This window comes from Equus caballus, chromosome 6 (genome assembly GCF_041296265.1).
Source record: "Equus caballus isolate H_3958 breed thoroughbred chromosome 6, TB-T2T, whole genome shotgun sequence".
NCBI lineage: Eukaryota > Metazoa > Chordata > Mammalia > Perissodactyla > Equidae > Equus > Equus caballus.
Window position 1 is genome coordinate 67,243,439 of NC_091689.1, and position 17,581 is coordinate 67,261,019.

Below are 17,581 nucleotides of genomic sequence, written 5' to 3' on the forward strand. Positions count from 1 at the left end.
TGGAGGTAAAACTCACAAAAGTGTGCCCCCTCCCAAGACTGGGCCCCTGTGGAGTTTTTAACTCTGAGGCATGTGACACTGAGCCTCCAGCAATTCATCAACTCCAGTTCAGCTTTACTCTGGCAGTGGTAACTGTGGAGGTTTCTGCTCATGTGTTTCTGCTCCTGTTAGTTGTGCTGTTCTATATCCACTTTGTCTCCCTAAATCCGGGCATGGGGGGGACAGGGAGGGGGTTGCTCTTTGACCTCACTTGTCTGAAGAATCTAAAAAGAATTGTTGATTTTTCAGTTTGTTCACCTTTTTACTTGCTAGGATGGAGTGGCAATTCACAGTCTTCTTGTTTAATTAAAAATGTTTTAATATAATTTAAGTAAAGGCATAAACACAGTCATATGAGACCTTCATTTATGTTTCAATCTTTCTTTTTGTTTGTCCATCTTAGCCTGGTACTTCCCTCACTTCCCCACATGCATCCAGTGCCCATTTTTCACCAACCAAGGTAACGTGTTAATAACCTAGTATGTTTACTTCCATGTTTTTCTCCATAGACCCTATATCCATATATATGCATACATACTCAAAGTTATTTGGCATTGGTTTAATAGGAACAAGATCATATTATGCATATTTTTCAGAATATCACTTTCTTCACAAACTAAACCTCTTGGAAATTAGTGCAATTCAACTGGTATAGCTTTAATTTATTCTTTTTAATGTCTACATAATAGTCAATAGAAAGGATATGCTTTCAGTTAATTCAGCTGTAACCTTATTGTATTCTCATAATAGCATTTTTAAAAGAATTCTCAATAGTATTCTCAAAAGACTCTTGGTGTTTATGAGCCAAGGTTTAAGAAACCATCAGCTCAGAGTACACTACACCTGGAATAAGGAAATATGAGTTTAGTTTTTACATGCTACATTTTTACAATTGTCAATAAAGAAGCTATTAACTTTTAAAGATCTATACATCTCCAAAGGGGAAGAGACAAGAAAAAAATTTTGTAAAAACCCATATCTAGTTGTTTCACAAAATGACCAGATGACAGATAAGACAAAAGAATTTTTCTTATGCAAAAGAAATTCCTCGATAGAGTGGAAAACACTCCACTTCTACTGCTGATGCTACCATCTACCATCTAAGTAAGCGACTGAGACGTAGGCAGATTCTAAGATGGTCCCCAGGATCAGCATGCTCTAGTTAAATGCCCTGTATAACCCCTTCCCTTGAAGGAGTGGGACTGTGCTTAGGACGGGTTTCACTCCTGTGATTATGCTATATGATGAAAGTGAAGGCCCCAAATAATCAGTTGATCTTGAGTTAACCAAAAGGGAGATTATCCGAGGTGTCCTATTTAATTGGACTGCAGCCCCTAATAACGGTCAGAAATTTAAAGAGAGAAAGAGATATTTCCTTCTTCTGGCTTTACTATGCTGTGAGAGTTTACATGGTTAGGACTGGAGGATGGCCTCTAAGAGCTGGAAGCAAACCTTGGCCAACAGCCAGTAAGAAAATGAGGCCCTGAGTCCTATAGCTGCAAGGAACTAAATCCTGCCAACAATGAGTGAGGAGCTCAGAAGAGGACCCCAGCCATAGAGGAGATCAGAGCTCAGGCTGCCATTGTGATTTCAGCCTTGCAAGGCCCTGAGCAAAGAACTCAGTTATGCTACGTGCTGGCAACTGACCTACAGAACTTTGTGATAATAAATGGATATTGCTTCAAAATACTGAACTTACGGTAATACGTTATCAGCAACAGAAAACTAAAAAAGTGACCTTAGGTAAAACATAAAGTCCAGTCTTCACCCCTATAAGGTGAGATAGTGGGCTCAAAGGATTAGCTTTCTAACTCTAGAACACTATCTTTTTATAATTCTACTGGAGATCAAAATCAAACCTCAGTCAACAGAAAAAGTATTTTTTTAAACAGATAGCACTGAGGGATGATAGCTTTCTTTTGGAACATGGGGTTTATTCACAGTCTCCAATTGTAGGGTGTCATTAGAATGATCTGACATATTATTCTAGGTCTGGCACTTTTTGTAAGTATTTTGCACATTAAATAAAAACTTCCAGGCAGATTTACAAAGAAACATTTATTTTATGCAGTTGAATAAAATGGTAAGTCATTGAGCAATGGTGAGAAAGAGAAGACTTTGAAAGCGGAGATGAGTTATTAGAATAATCTGTTTCTCAACAGTGACCTTAAACAACAATGGTTCTGAGATGAAACCCTGGAGACCCTCTCTAATCAAACCAGTGTGGAGCTGAATTCCAGTTAACAGGAGTTGTATGTCTACCATATGTGAGGACCCAGAACAGGACCTTTTTCACAGGATCAGAACCCTTTGCAATTTTAGCTGCAGTGGGGCCTTTTGGAGAGTTTAGCTTGCAAGATGATGAAATTTTTAGCAGGTTCTCTGACCATCCCTTCAAAAGTGAATGAGAATTTGAACAGAACTCTATTAAAATACCCACTTGAAATGGTCTTGAACTGTATATCTCTCTTTCAAGAAAAAGGAAATACATAGAATTCCATCCCAAACAAATTGCCTATATTAGTTTCCCAGGGCTGCTATAATAAATGGCTAGGGGCCCAAAACAACAGGAATTTATTCTCTCACAGTTCTGGATGCTGGAAGTCTGAAATCAAGGTGCAGGCTATGCTCCTTCTGGAGGCACTAGGGGAAAAAACTTCCTCTCTCTTCCAGCTTCTGGTGGCTGTCATTCCTTGTCTTCCTTGGCTTTTTTTGTCACATCGCTCCGATCTCTGCCTTGCCTCCATATCACCTTGTCCAACACGCACATGTCTCAAATCTCCCTCTGCCTTTCTCTCATAAAGGAACTTGCCATTGCATTCAGAGAGCACCTGGATGATCTCCTTTCAAGATCTTTAACTTCATTACTTCGGCAGATACTCTTTTATCCAAATGAGGGACATTCATTGGTTCCAGGGAATGGCTTTGGGACATATTCTTTTGGGAGCCACCATTCAACCCCACTTCATTGACATTTTTGTTGTTATCTGTTATGGGTTGAATTCTGCCTTCTCTCCTACCACCCTGCTCCTCCCCACCCCCATAAATTCATATATTGAAGTCCTAACCTTAGTCCCTCGAATGTGACCTTATTTGGAAATCCAGTTGTTGCAGATGTAATAGATTAAGTTCAGGTGAGTTCCTTAAGGTGAACTCTAATCTAATGTGACTGGTGTCCTCCTAAAAGGGGGAAATTTGGACACAGACGCACACAGGGAGAACACCATGTGATGGTGAAAGCAAAGATCAAGGTGATTCTTCTACAAGCCAGGAAAAGCCACAGATCACCAGCAAACCACCAGAAGCTAGGTGGGAGGTGTGAAACAGATGCTCCCTCACAGTCCGAAGAAGGAACCAACTTTGCCAACACTTTGATCTTGGACTTCCAGCCTCCAGAACTGAGACAATAAATTTCTGTTATTTGAGCCACCGCGTCTGTGTACTTTGTTAGGGCAGCCCTAGCAAATGAATATATTATCCCTGCATAAACATCATTTTAAATAGTGCTGATCAAATTAAGATTTTGTAATCTATAATAATGTCGCATTTTATCTATCAACATTCCACTGGAATTATGTTGTTTTAATTCTTTAGTTTATAAATCATACCATAAAAAACCTGTAACTTTGGCCATATGGTATTTCCCTTTTTGTGGATTATTACCTTTGGATACATTCTAAAAAATGGGAATCCTTTACCAAAAATGAACAGGACAATAAAAAAAATTTTGAGTGACTAAACATTTTATGCCTTGGAAATGAGTTGTAACCATTTCCCTTCTATCTGCTGTGTGCTGAGTGATCTCAACACATTCTCACCAGCATTGGACAGCATCATTTCAAGTACTGTCATACACATTTTGAGAACACATTCAGATTTATTCTTCAGTGTGGGGAGGGGTAACAAAGCATCTATTTTTTTTTGTCTTAACTTTTCCCCTCTCTCTTGCTTTCAGACAGTCCTCAGAGGAAATCCGTCACAGTGTCTAGGCTATTCTTTGCTAAACACATTAACTGAAGAGACTTAGTAGAAAAGAATTCAAGATGGGTGTGAATTTTTTTTAATGCAAGAAATCACTCCTTTCATGCATTCCAACCTTCATGAATTACATTTTAATTATTTGTATTTATTAGGAGAATGAAGACAGCTTATAAGGCAATATTCCTTTTTGGCTTTTCTTAACACAGCATATTTCCTTGAGAATTTACCTTCCACCTTGTCCAAAGAATTAGGTTGGGCGTTGGCCGGTTTTCAGTACTTCCTTCCTGAGGACCCTAACGGCTCCACTCCCGTGCCTTGTCCGGCCCTCTACAATTCTTCCCTAAAGACGGATCCAGTTTTACCGTTTACAATTTAACAATGACCAAACCTAATCCCCCCAAAATCTACCAGGCTAAGAAACAAAAAGTCTTGTGTTTTTTTTTTTTTAAATCTTGGGAAGCGCCGCTGAGCAAAGCTGGCCCTCTGCTGTTTCTGCAGCCAGCATCTCTGATTCTTTCTAGTCTCTTATCCACCCACTCCCACCTGCACCCAACGCAGAGCCTGAATTCTGCCCTCCAAACCACGGGTATGAGCAAACCGCGCCTCCAGCCCCTCCTAGATTTCTAAAAGGACGCTGCCCTGGTTGATCATTGCAGGGCGCCTCCGCAGAGTCTGGAGCACGTACCAGAGCATCCCTCCCACGGGGTGTGCAGTACGGATGCGCTGAGTAAACTCGGATTTTTGGCTGCCTTTTCTTCTAGGGTGGGTGGGGAAACGTGTGTCCTCCAAGAGTTCACGCCAGAACCTATGACTCTCTCTCTCTCTCTCTCTGTCTCTTCTTCCCTCCCTCCCTTCTCCCCTTTCTCTCTCAAGGTGCGGGAGCGCTCCTTCTTTTCCAGACCAGAGAGGGGCGCCTTTCCAACTCCACTTCCCCTCACCCACCGATTAAAAAATGAAAGGAAAAAAAAAAAAAAAAAAAGCCGGAGTAACAGCGAGTGGATCCGCTCGGCGCTCAATGAATGGAAGCTGCGGGGCGGGCCCGCGCGCACGGCCGCCCTCCCTACGATGCTCTCGCCCCCGGGCATGTAGGGCCCTAGCCGGCCCCTCGCCCTCCTCCCGCTGCGGGCAGAGGTTGCCGCCGGCTTCACGCTCCACGCCGAGACCGCGGCGGCAACGGGGAAGGTCGGAGGGAGGGTGGCTTCCTCCCGCCCCACACCCAGTCTCCGAGCCAGCCGGATATATAGAGTGTCACGTTTGGGAGCCGAAAGACTAGAGCAGTTTCCTTGTGGCTGGAGCGCTTCCCGCAGCCTCGGGGAAGGATCCGGATTGAGAAGACCACTAGTTGAACTCCACCCGGTGCCGGAGGAGCAGGTATTCCAGGGTCCGCAGCCCGGCCGCTCGCGGAGCCCACGCCTCCGGAGGCAAAGACTGGCTTGGGGGTGGCCTGGGAGGGAGGCAGGGCTCGGCGGGGTTGGCGAGGGCGGGGCGGATCCCTGCGGGGCCTCGCGGAGGGGAGCGTTTCCGAGGCGCTGCCCCCTGAAGATACCCCCAGCCGCACCCGATTCTCAGCTTGGGGGCTGGGCACCTTGGGCGCCGGCCTTGCCCGCCAAGGTGGGGCGCGCAGGGGGTGGGAACGGCGGCGCGCGGGGAAGGGCTGGACAGGGTTAACGTGGGGGAGCCGCTCCAGGACCGAGGGCAAGAGCCCCCTGAGCGGGTGTCGCCCAGGCCTCCTTGACCCCTGGGGCTATTGCTGGAGAGAGCGCGCGGACTCCGGGGCCACGTGTGGAGCGGAGCCCGCCTGGGCTGCCCAACCTGCACCGGGGAGCGCCGGGCGCCCTTCCCGGCCCCGGCGCGCGTCCTCGTGCGCCCCCAGCCCCGCCGGGGGCTGCGCACGTCCCGACCCTCCCACTGGGGCCTCGTCGAGGTACCCAGCCCGAGGATGAAATGGACTGGGCCGGCCAGGGCGGGGTCTGTCCCTGATGGAAGTTTTCGACCTCTTCCTGTGGCCTGGGCGTCGTGGAGAGAGCAGGGGAGCTGGGTTCAGAAGACTTATTGGAGTAGATGGCGTGCGGAACGGCTGCGCCCCAGGCAAGTAAGATTACCCGCGGAGCAATTCCATTCATTTAAAAGAATTCATGACCAACTTAATCCTAGAAACCATAGGAAAGCGTCCCACCTGCTAGCCTCCTGTTCTTTCACCTTTCGGCGTGGGTAGAATTATGGACACTTATTCTTCAAGGGATGGTGTGAGCAACCGAAGTTCTCGAATCTGCAAGAGCTTTGGCGGCTGGTTGAATCACTCAGCGTGCCCCATTGTGACATGAGCAAGGACAGAGTGGGGACAGCAGAGTGAATAGGAAACTCAAATGAACGGTGCTTTTCTACTTGTTTCAAGCTGCATCTAGAGAAGTTAGACGCTCTGTGCCAATGAAAATTTGAGAATTACCCTGCGGTTTCCATTACCCATCTCTCTCTATCCCCATTTATACGAGTTGGAGATTTGGCTGAGGAGCGTCTTTAGTCTCAAAGGGCAAAGAGGCTAAATCAAATATGAGTGCAGCCGCTCAAACTGCCGGAGCAGGCTTTTCAGCAAAATCCACATCTAGGGATATTTGTGTGTGAGACTTCTGGGAGATGGCCACAGGGTTTTAGCAGCCAGACTCAAGTGTGGCAACATTTCATCCGCAGTATTTCTCAGGATGTGGTCTTTAACGTACTCTTTCCTATTTCTGAGGACATCTTCTGCCCCTACTTTATTAGCAAATTCCTACCTTACTCCAATTTCTAACGTTGGATTATAATTATCTATAAGATAGATATAAATCACCATGAGTTGGTAAATCTTACAGTGATAGGTTTCTCCTTTAGTTAAAGGAGGGAATGTGGCATCTAATTACATAAGAAGAGGGAGAAGCTTCCTTTAGGAGTGAAAATAAATAGAATAGCTCATAGTTGGGTATCACTCTGAGGTTTATAAAGAATATGATCATCTTGAACATCTCACTAGTTGCTTTGCTATCTTCTGAAGATGCATTCTTGAGTGTATTTCTTTCTGGCAACATCTGGGCAGGCTGAAGAATTCTTTGTTTTTGTATTAATTCTCATCGACTGCTGAAAACTCACTCATCACAAACATCATCTCCTGGAGGATCATGCACAGTGACCACCAGCCTGCTTGTCCCTTCCAATCTATTCTGACATTGTCGCCTCTGTGAGAACATTTATTACTCTTGAAGAGCCATTCTTAATGCTTTATTTTGTTAACAGACCATTTTAAGAATTTGGTAAAAACTATGGAATATGAAAAACAAACATACGTACGTTAACACAGAATTCTCCCTGCAATTTCAGGCGTTCACAGCCTCCTTGATATGCAGCCACATAATTGTTAGATGTCCAGAGATTCCAGGCAGAGCCAGCTTCATGGAAAAGAGAACTGCGCTGCCCCACAGGGCCCTCCCACACTTGGTTTAATGTTCCCCTGTCACCATCAGCTGTCTTAATAATTTTCAAACAAGGAACTCCAGAATTCTGTAGCCAGTCCTGACCTCAGGTTAAGAACCCTGTTCTAGAACTTATTGAAAAGTGGTGTTGTCTGATGGCACTCCTACATTTCAGGTGAATTCTTCAACATACTTATGTCATTAAGCCCCTCTATACCCAGTTTCCTCATTGAGAAAATAAAGACAACAAATAGTATCTTCTACTCTATTCATTTTAAAAGGTGGTTGTGAAGCCACACTGCGTAAAAAGAAATAATAATTATAAAAATGTCTACTTACTTTGAACAGTTCTATTTTAACAAGATACTATTGTTACAGGCTTAACTTTCCTACTCCACTTTTCAGAAGTAGATTGAGGAAGGTCGGTTAAGTACATTAAAAGTGTTGCAGAAACTTTATAACTCTTATATTTTAGTGGGGAAAAAAAGTAGCTAAGGTATTCAATATTTTAAATATTTCTTAAATGTCATTATTTGGACAAGAATGGAAATAGCAGCAAAAAGTATAGAATAAATTCTTGGATCCCAAAGACAATTCCTGAATAACATTGATATTTGGGTCTAATTCATCCAAAAATTGAACAATAAGAAAATGAGTCCTGACTGCAACTTTTTAAGGAGACATTCCTCTTTGCTTTGTTAAAAATACTAAAATCCATATTTTCAAAATCTTGAGCAAGTCACTGTTTTAAATGTTGTAGGAGATGCTTAGCATAGAAAGTCATTTAGTTCTTTACCAAGTTGTCTTCACCTCCTCTAGCACTGGGGGAGGAGCTGAGAAACTTGGAGTAAGGCCTCTATCCCCACACTTCTCCATTAACTGCTTCTCTCTATCTCCAGAATTTATCTTTATCCCAGCTTCCATTCTTGGCATGATGGAACACACTCAGAAGGTTTGAGGAAGAAAATGGAGTGAAAGGAAATGAGTCAAACTCCCATATCAGAGTCTTACAATGGGGACACTAAAGGGGGGAGATAGAGATTCCTTCTTTCATGCAAGCACTCTGTGAATGTACCTTAGGATGTAAAGTACCAGGTCCTGTACGTGATAGATTGTGACATAATTGTCAGGACAAAATATGTAAACATAAAGTGTTAATTAACAATAGCAGATGAGTTGTTACAAGGCAATATAAGATTAAGGCACCAAATGAACGGTACAAAAAATAAGCACAATGAGTTCCCAAGAAGAGAATAAAATAAACTGAAATCATTAGTGAAGCTTAAGCAGAGAGTTCCATGAGATGTCCTTTAAAGTTCCACTTGGAAGAGAGATGAATGAATGAATTTTCTGGGTGAGAAGTGTGCAAAAAATGAAAATCTGGATGGAGCCAAAGTTTCATGTAAGGAAAAGGCAAGAGATAAAACTTTAAGAGAACTTTCCGCTGGCTAGCTTCATTCATGTAATAAATAATTATTAAGCCCATTCTGTGAACAGACACAGTCTCAATTTTACCAAATTTAGTGTTGAATAAAGCAGATGTGCTTCCTATCCTTTTGGAACTTACATTTAAAAAATAAACATATCATAACAAATGGTTGGAAGTAGTATGAAGAAGAACAGCATGCTATGAAAGGAAAAACCATGCTGTGACTCAGATTTGGTGCTCTGGGAAGGTCTTTTTGACAAAGAAAGATTTAAATTGATGTTTGAAAGAATAGGGGTTAGTTTGACCAAAAAAAAAAAAAAAAAAAAATGGAGGGAAAAGCATCTGGGCAGAGGAAATAGCAAATGGGAAGGCTCCAAGGAGAGGAAAAGGCTAAGTGTTCAAGGGACGGAATGAAGGCATGTGTGCTTGGTGAGGGAGTTGCTGAGAGTCTGGCCATGCATGTGGGGAGGTAGGCAGGAGCCTGACCGTGCAACACCTCACAGATCTTGATAAAGATTCTGAATTTTATTTTAGTGGGAATCCATTGAAGACTTTGAAGCCAGGGACCGTCTAATGATCTTTTAAGGAGATCTTTATGACTACAATAAGGAGAAAGGACTAGAGCGATAGAGGATGGGAAGTAGGAAGACCAGTTAGAAGAGAATGCAGGCGACAGCACTGACAGGGAAGATGGAGGGAAGTTGACAGACTTGAGATATATTTTGAAAGTGGAATTGATAGAATGTAGTGAATGATTGGATATGAGCTGGATGAGGCAGAAAGAAGTATGAGAATGAATTCCTTCAATAGCTACTGCTGAATGTTTATAATTCAAAACAATATGACTTAGAGTTGCCGCAAGAAGAACTGAAAAATGACATGAAAACGGACAACTCTGCTTAGTACTTCTGGAAAATACACCAGGCTGTTGGGATAGAGGTGAGAGAGAGATGGGGGGAGACATTTACATTTCATGCTGTAATTTGTACTGTGGGATTATTTTTAAACCATGCATGCATTTTATAGTTTTTTAAAAGGTTACCATCACAACAAACGTGGCTCCTGTTTTTCTGGCTTGAGCACATGAATGGAATATGGGATCATGTCCTAAAATGACAAAAACTAGGAGAGAAAGATCTGATCCTTACTAAAGCGATTCTTCTTAAACGCTCCCTCCCCTGCTTAAAACCTTTCCATTCTTCCCCCTTGTCTATATCAGCGTTTTCGAAAATGTAGTTGTTTGTGGGTCATTAGTTTCTTGGAATATTAGTAACAGTTAAGTAAAGAAAGACAAAGCTTCCCTGATCATATAAGTTTGGGAAGCACTTGATTTAACCTAGTTAAGCAGTTTTACTGCAGGAATTCTCAGAGCCTTTAATATACTAACATGTATTAAGAATCATCAAGAAAGAAGGGATATTTTATGTCACCTTTCCTAAACTTATTTGACTTTGAAATGCTTTTTTGGCAGGACGTCTAATACAGTCAGCATTGAGCGTAACACGCTTTGGGAAATGCTGCCCTATATTAATAGATTAAACCTTTTAACGTCCACAGCTCTCTATTAACCAGAAGCTTCTCTCTTGTCTTTCATATTAGTTATTTGGAAGAAAGCAGGAGACTGGAATTGACTCAACTTAATAGGCTTTAAGTTGATGATAAAACCAATCTGCTATATGGACAAGAGATAAAGAGATATTCACAAGTAAGATCTGTGGCCTAATTAAGTACAAATTTTTTTTTATTAATTTCCTTTTTCATGGCAAAGCTATGCAGAACCTCCTCGAGGTGGTCTGTAAATCTGTCAAGTCTAGATTTACAGGTGAGGAACTTAAAGCATAAACAGTGGGGAAGACTTCACAAGGCCTCTCGTGTTCCATGGTAGGTCTGGGCCTTATTTAATGTCTGTAATTTATCTCTTGCAGGGCAACACAATGGGAATGCATAGGGTGTGTGTAGGAGCAATGGTTTTGCAGTGAATTTCTTACATCTTTCCTGATCTCCAATGCATTTGCATGGTGGTATATTGGATGCAGGAATGCAATCTATGGTGAAAGACAATGCAACAGAACAGAGCAGAAGAAACAGTTTCACACAGCTAGGGACTCTGGCTGTGGCTTCATTTGCTGGGTGCCCTAGCCCAGGGGTCAGCGAACTATGTCCTGAGGGCCAAATCTGGCCCCTGCCTGTTTTCGTATATCTCTTGAACTAAGAATGGTTTTAATAGTTTTAAAGGTTGAAAAAAATCAAAACAATAATGTTATGCGGCACATGAAAATTATATGAAATACAAATTTCTGTGTCCATAAATAAAATTTAATTGGAAATCAGTCAATGCCATGCCTTTATTCATCATATCGTCTATGGCTGCTTCCGTGTTCCACCAAGTTGTTGTGAGCAGCAAAGCCTAATATATGTACCATCTGGCCCTTTACGGAAAAAATTTGTGGACCCCTGCTCCAGGCTATTAAACTCACCAGTCATAGGTAATTTTCATAGATTTGTTTTTCCTTTGTTTTACATATTAAGGTGTAGTCTGAGTTGGTTCAGGCTGCTATAACAAAGTACCATAGACTAGGTGGCTTATAAACAATGGAAATTTATTTCTCACAGTTTTGGAGGCCAAGAGAGCCCACTTCCTGGTTCATGATGTCTGTCTTTTCATTGTAACCTCACATGGTGGAAGGAGCAAAGGAGTTCTTTTGAGTCTCTTTTATAAGGGCACTAATCCCATTCGTGAGGGTTAGGTCCACCCTCGTGACCTAATCACCTCGCAGAGGCCCCACTTCCAAACACCATCGTGTTGGGGACTAGATTTCAACATATGAATTTGGGGGGGTGCTCAAACATTCAGTCTATAGCAGGGGTATATATAGAAATAGGTAAATTGACTCCCTAGAAGCTCCTCAAACGTATTGGCGTTGGAGTCATGACAAGGCTGTTTACTCTTGATGGCTACTATAGCTAATGTTACATGCTGATATGAGGAGCAGACGACAGTCTTGAAAATAATAGCTTTTGAGAGTTATTCAGACATTTGAACTCGTGTGTAAAGGATGGGCACTCAGATGAACATAACCAGAGTCCCAAGAGGTAGGGGGGTAATTAAATCCATTATTTCTGAGTTGTTGAAATCGGCTACCTCTGAGCGTAGATCTCCTGTGAAGGGCCACCTCCAGTTTTCATTTCAGTAATGAGAGGCCAATCTATTTTTCATTAATGCAAACTTTTTGTGAAGAGTGATGGTTTAAGGGTGACAGTCTTACTTCGGGGGTGACAAATACACATTTCATTGTCCCCGCCCCACACCTGTTGAATCAGGATTTTTGGTGCGAGAATCCACAGGTGCTCGCACATAACCAGTCCAGCTCAGGTACAAAATGTGGGAACAACTGGGCCAGGTATGTCCATGGGATTTAGAACCAGAAGACAGGATACTGAAGGCTTAGTGTTAGGTCTATTACGAGTCTCACAGAAACTTTCTGGATCAGGGTATTCTATAGGAATCAAACAGTATAAAATATGGGGCTCCTTGCCAGCCGCAGAGAGCAGGAGATTTTCCATGGCTAACTCAGAGACCTACCATTTAAAAAAAAAAATTGGTTTCAGGTGAGCTCTTCATTCCATAGGCATTTTTCCACCTTATTCCACACCTGTATCAAGCAAAGAATATTATATATTTCTTTGTGTAGCCAACAATGTGATTAAGTAGACAGGGAAAAAATTGGTCTTACTCTAATTACCGGGCACTAAGAATAGTATTTGTTTGTTGTTTCAGTCATGATTTATTTTAAATTCCCAGATAATTTTGTGTTCTTAACCTCTGCATTCCGGCAAAAGCATTTTCAAGGTGCAGTTGACAATATGTGTCCCACATGGCTTTGGAGGCAATAAGAATATTTCCTGAGCCAAGAAATGAGAAAAAGTCATTGTGAAAATGCTCCCCATTTTAGAAACACGGTGCTTTATTTATCACAGGTCAGTGAGGGGACACATTCCACAAAAGTCAGCACAAACCCCAGGTCTCCTTGAGGGCAGGATATTCAGAAATTAGGAAGACCATTAAATTATGTGTCTGGTCCCAGCATATTTGAAGCCACTTAGGCACTTCAAGCAAATGTACAATATTGTCAAGAAACCGGAGGAATCTGCCCAGAAGAATTTGATAAAATGAACAAAAGAAAATGTGTGTAACAATTCAGTTTGTGTACATGTATTAAAGATTTTGGCTTCTTATTTTCAAGAAAGGACATTTAATATTAAAAGGTGTGTGGGTAGTAGCGGCATTGTTTTATCCAGTAATGAAAGCACCTTAAAGATGGGCAGTATTCATTTAGTAAAAATAAAGCCATTTGTCTAAAACTTAAGAGAAATTGACTACTTGAATTCACGTGAAACATAGATGTAAATAAGATCCCCTGATAAATATTAATGAAACCAACTTTATGTCAGTCTGTGTATTTTTATTTCTATTGCACTGTAACTGTTTTCTCACTCTGAATGGAATCTTATTTCAGTTGTGTTTCCTTTACACGAGCCCTTGAGAACACATCTGCCCTGAAAATAAGCATATGATCTGAAAGATGGACACTTCTGCTCTTACCAAAAGGCTTTGAGAGCATTAAGGTCCACTTCTAAAACTATTCTCAAAGCTGCAGGAATTTTTGATGGTTCGAAAGGGTTAATGTCTCTCATCCAAATGAGCAATTTCCTTCTTCACACTTGTACTTGTCAAAACTCTCTCCTTTGTAGAATTGTAACATTGCCTCTTCCTTCTTTTCCTCCTGCTATTTTGGTCCAGTCCTGCCTGAAGTGATGGTTATGCAAGTGCCACCGAGTGCATTGCTGATCACAGGATTGCACTTTAGGTAAATTTAGGTCTCAGTTTCTTTTAGGACAGAGTGAAACTTTCTCAAATTAGACTTTCCAGAACTCCTAGACACACTATATGTTGGCACATATCACACCATCTTATCTACTATACATAGTGGTGACTGCAAATAGCTTTGCCTTAAGTAAATATATTCACATTCTAAATTGTAGAATGTTCCAATACCTTGTCTGTATTTGATCCAATTCCCTCATTTGATAGAAAAGAAAAGCCAGTCCCAAAGACGTAAAATGACCTTACACACATTTATTTAACAGATGAGTATAGACTAGTATCCAAATTACATGACTGCAAATCCCATTATCATTTCATTCATTCATCCATTCACACAGTTTATTCATTGTCTATCATGTGCCAGACCGGATGTTTAGCTCTGCAAATACAATGATGAACAGTACCTCACTTTAAGCTTTAGTGGCCCCTACTCTTTGAGTGATGTTTAAACAGTTACAACTTTGGAGTTTGTGAAATTTTTCAGCAAAGATCCTCAATGTAAAAATATAAAATACTCATATATTCTTATTTCCCGTACTTCTCCATTCTAACCAGCCCTAGTCAATAATTTAGCTTCCCATAGCCCTGAGTAGTTAGCACCAATAAGGGTATGATGGGAAATGGAGTTAAAATGAAAATAAAATATTAAAAAGTCCACAGGGAAGATAAAGAAAATTCTTCCCAAGGAAACAATGTTCTCCTTTATTCACCACAAGCCCTGAGGATTAATTAACCTATGCTCCCCTCCTCTCAGTTACTCTCTCTTTGCCCAAACCTGGCTGTGGAGGGGGTTCCATCCTCAGGCTTCCCCTTTCCTGTCTGCCCATAAAGAGAGACACAGAATCTCTTTGTAGTTTAAGTAATTAACCACTGATCATTGTGGAAAAAGAGATAGGGGAAGAGAAAAACAACCAATGTGGAGAAGTTACTAAGTTTCCAGAATGATACCTTTGAGTCTTGGCAGAGGGCCAGTAGTTAATTGCTGACTTCCTCTGAGAAACCACATTTTCCTTAGCCATCCATCTTTATCTCTAGGAGAAAGATCAAAAACCAATCCTCTGCCTTAAAAATCCTTACCTGTGCTCTTAAATCTGGATGAGTACGGACGTTTGTTGATCAGTAGATTTATAGCTTGCAACTGATTCTCAAAGAGATCATGACCAAAACAAGATTGGAACCACTGCTTTAGGAACAATTAAGTGGACTAGTTTACCTCTTTGAAGTACTCAGGCCCTGGGCCACTGCCAGGTCAGGAAAGCTTCCTTCTGAGGATTCCTCACAGGGACCATACAACTGTTTGCGATGTTTACGTTTTCATGCTCCATCTTCAGTGTGTCACATGATTCAGAGCACTATATTGTTCCTAAACAGAAAAAGGATCATGTCATTCCCCTGCATAACACCTTCCACAGCTCCCCATTCTAGAGCAGTCTTGCCAAGTGTGTGAGGTGCTTGTTGAGGTAGGTATAGGCGGGTGAGTGTCCCCAGGACAGAAGAAACTTTAATGTCACCTCCCTCCTGCTGTCTGGCTGGGTGTTCATGGGCAAGTTACTTAACCTTTTGGTTTGCCCAGTGTATAAGTTTGCTTGTGCTGCTGTAACAAACTACCACAAACTGAGGGGTTTAAATAACCGAAATTTGTTGTCTCACAAATCTGGAGACTAGAAATCCTAAATCAAGGTGTCAGCAGGGTTGGCTCCTTCTGAGGGCTGTGAGGGAAGGCTCTGTCCCAGGCCTGTCTTCTTGCCTGTAGATGGCCATCTCCTCCCTGTGTCTGTACATCCTCTTCCCTCTATGCATGTCTATGTCTGTGTCCAAATTTCCTCTTTTATAAGGGGACCAGTCATATTGGATTAGGGGCCCACCCTACTCCAGAATGACCTCATCTTAGCTTCATTAGTTACATCTACCGCAACCCTCTTTCCAAAATAAAGTCAGATTATCTAATTCTCAGATACTGTGGTTTAGGACTTAAATATATGAGGGGTTTTTTTGGGAGGGGGCACAATTCAACCCCTAACACCCAGGAAACTGATGCTTGACTTCTCCCTACCACAGTGGAATATGATGAGCAAACTATATCTACAAAGTACTTTCTGTGTTACTCAAAAAAAAAAAATCCCATATGCATTTTAGGTATGAATTAATAATGAACATAAGTAATAACTATTGCCTTCACCAAGAGCTTCTTTTCCATGTGATTTTTATTATTTTTTATGAATAACTTATATGTGGAAAACTGAATATATTGTAAATGCATGAAGTTGAACATGCTCAAGTGTCTCTCAGATTCCAGTTTCCAGATCAAAAAAACAAAACATTATGGGCACTCTGTAAGCCCCCTTCATGCTCCCATTCAGTCACTAAATTTTGCCCCCAAAAGTAACCACTATCCTATCTTCTAAGTCATAGATTAGCTAGATTCAAACGTAGATTAACGTTGCCAGTTTTTGGAGTTTATATAAAGAAAATCATGTAGTATGCATTCTTTTGTGTCTGGCTATTATGACTATGAATACGCTAGGACCCTCAATGTTAAGGTCAAGGTACTTATTTGACCTGCTTATGGGAACTGATTTCTTGCCTAATGGGTTAGGTAAAATAAAATAGTTTGTTTCACACTCAAAAGTCAAAGTAAAAAATTTAAACAAATTTGGGTCTGAGATATAGTGACTATGGAGAAAAAAAATTACTGTGTTAACAGTGTGATAAGTTCATGACCAAACATTTAGGGAACAACAATCAAAAGGCTTATTTTTGGTTTTTAAGGAAGATAAATGAAGGGCTTACCTGTCTCCATTGCGCTTACACACTTAACATCTCACTAGTCTCCCCAACTCACTTCAAGGTGGAAGATAACTGGAAGAAGGAGAAATTGAAGGTAGGAAGAGTAGTCAAGTGGCCATTCATTCTTCCTACATTCATTCAACAAATATTTATGTAGTGATTAGTGTCAGGTATTGTGTCAAATCCTGTGACTATGAAGAATAGTAAAACACAGTTATTGCCCTTAAGGTGTTTGCAATCCAGTGGAGAAACAAACAAGGTGTCAATCACATACAATGTGATATTGAGGGAGGACTCGGAGAGTTTGGCAGATCAGACTTTCAACTCAGCCCAGAGTGAGGGGAGGATTGGAAACTACTTCCCAGGGGAGTTAAGTCTGAGCCTTGCCCAGTGAAGGATAGGATGGGACGAAGGGTATTTGGCTGGGTGGTCTAGGGCATGGCTTCTGGAGCTCGTCTGTGAGCTGTGTGACCTGAGGTAGATCACTTTAGTTTCTCTGTGCTTCAGTTTCCTATTTGTGAAATGGGGTTCATATAGTAAATACCATAGAGTTGTGTGCTGATTCATGAGTCAATGCAGATAAACCATTTAGAAGACTGATCTGTCCAGAGTAAATGTTTGGTGAGAGAGTTACAATTGGTCCCAAAGCTCTGGAGAAGCCAAGAGGTATTATCTAGAGCATTACTCCAGTGTGGGAACTGAGGTAGAGAGAGAAGAGCAGACCAGAACTCGGGGGTACAGACTCCTGTGCTGAGCCTGCTGCCTGCTCGCTCAGTGACCATGTCTGCATTAGAAGAATGACTAGATTATCTCTAAAGTCCCTTCCAGCTCTCACATCCGAGGATTCTACAGCTCCTGCCAAGATAGACTTAGTAAATATTATTTGGATTCTGGTGGTAGAGAAATAAAAAAGAAATCAAATTTGATTCTGAGATTTCCACTGAGTGACTGGGTGAGGTAGTGATATCATTTCAAAAGAAATAGGTAAGTCCAGAAGATGTTGGTGTGGGGAGACTG

The 17,581-nt window shown here is 41.7% G+C and overlaps 1 protein-coding gene and 1 long non-coding RNA gene across 4 annotated transcripts in view; one reads left to right on the forward strand and one right to left on the reverse strand.

Moving 5' to 3' along the window:
* The window catches only part of LOC138924671 (uncharacterized), a 69,092-nt gene extending 62,756 nt beyond the window's left edge, over positions 1 to 6,336 (reverse strand). The window contains exon 1 of the long non-coding RNA XR_011439724.1: positions 6,197 to 6,336. This is a non-coding gene — a long non-coding RNA (uncharacterized lncRNA). The remainder of the gene's footprint in view (positions 1 to 6,196) is intronic.
* FAR2 (fatty acyl-CoA reductase 2) overlaps positions 4,768 to 17,581 on the forward strand; it is a 144,179-nt gene continuing 131,365 nt past the window's right edge. For all 3 annotated transcript variants that reach the window (XR_011439722.1, XM_023643306.2, XM_014740700.3), the window contains exon 1: positions 4,768 to 5,391. The gene's annotated coding sequence lies outside the window, so the exon portion shown is untranslated. The remainder of the gene's footprint in view (positions 5,392 to 17,581) is intronic.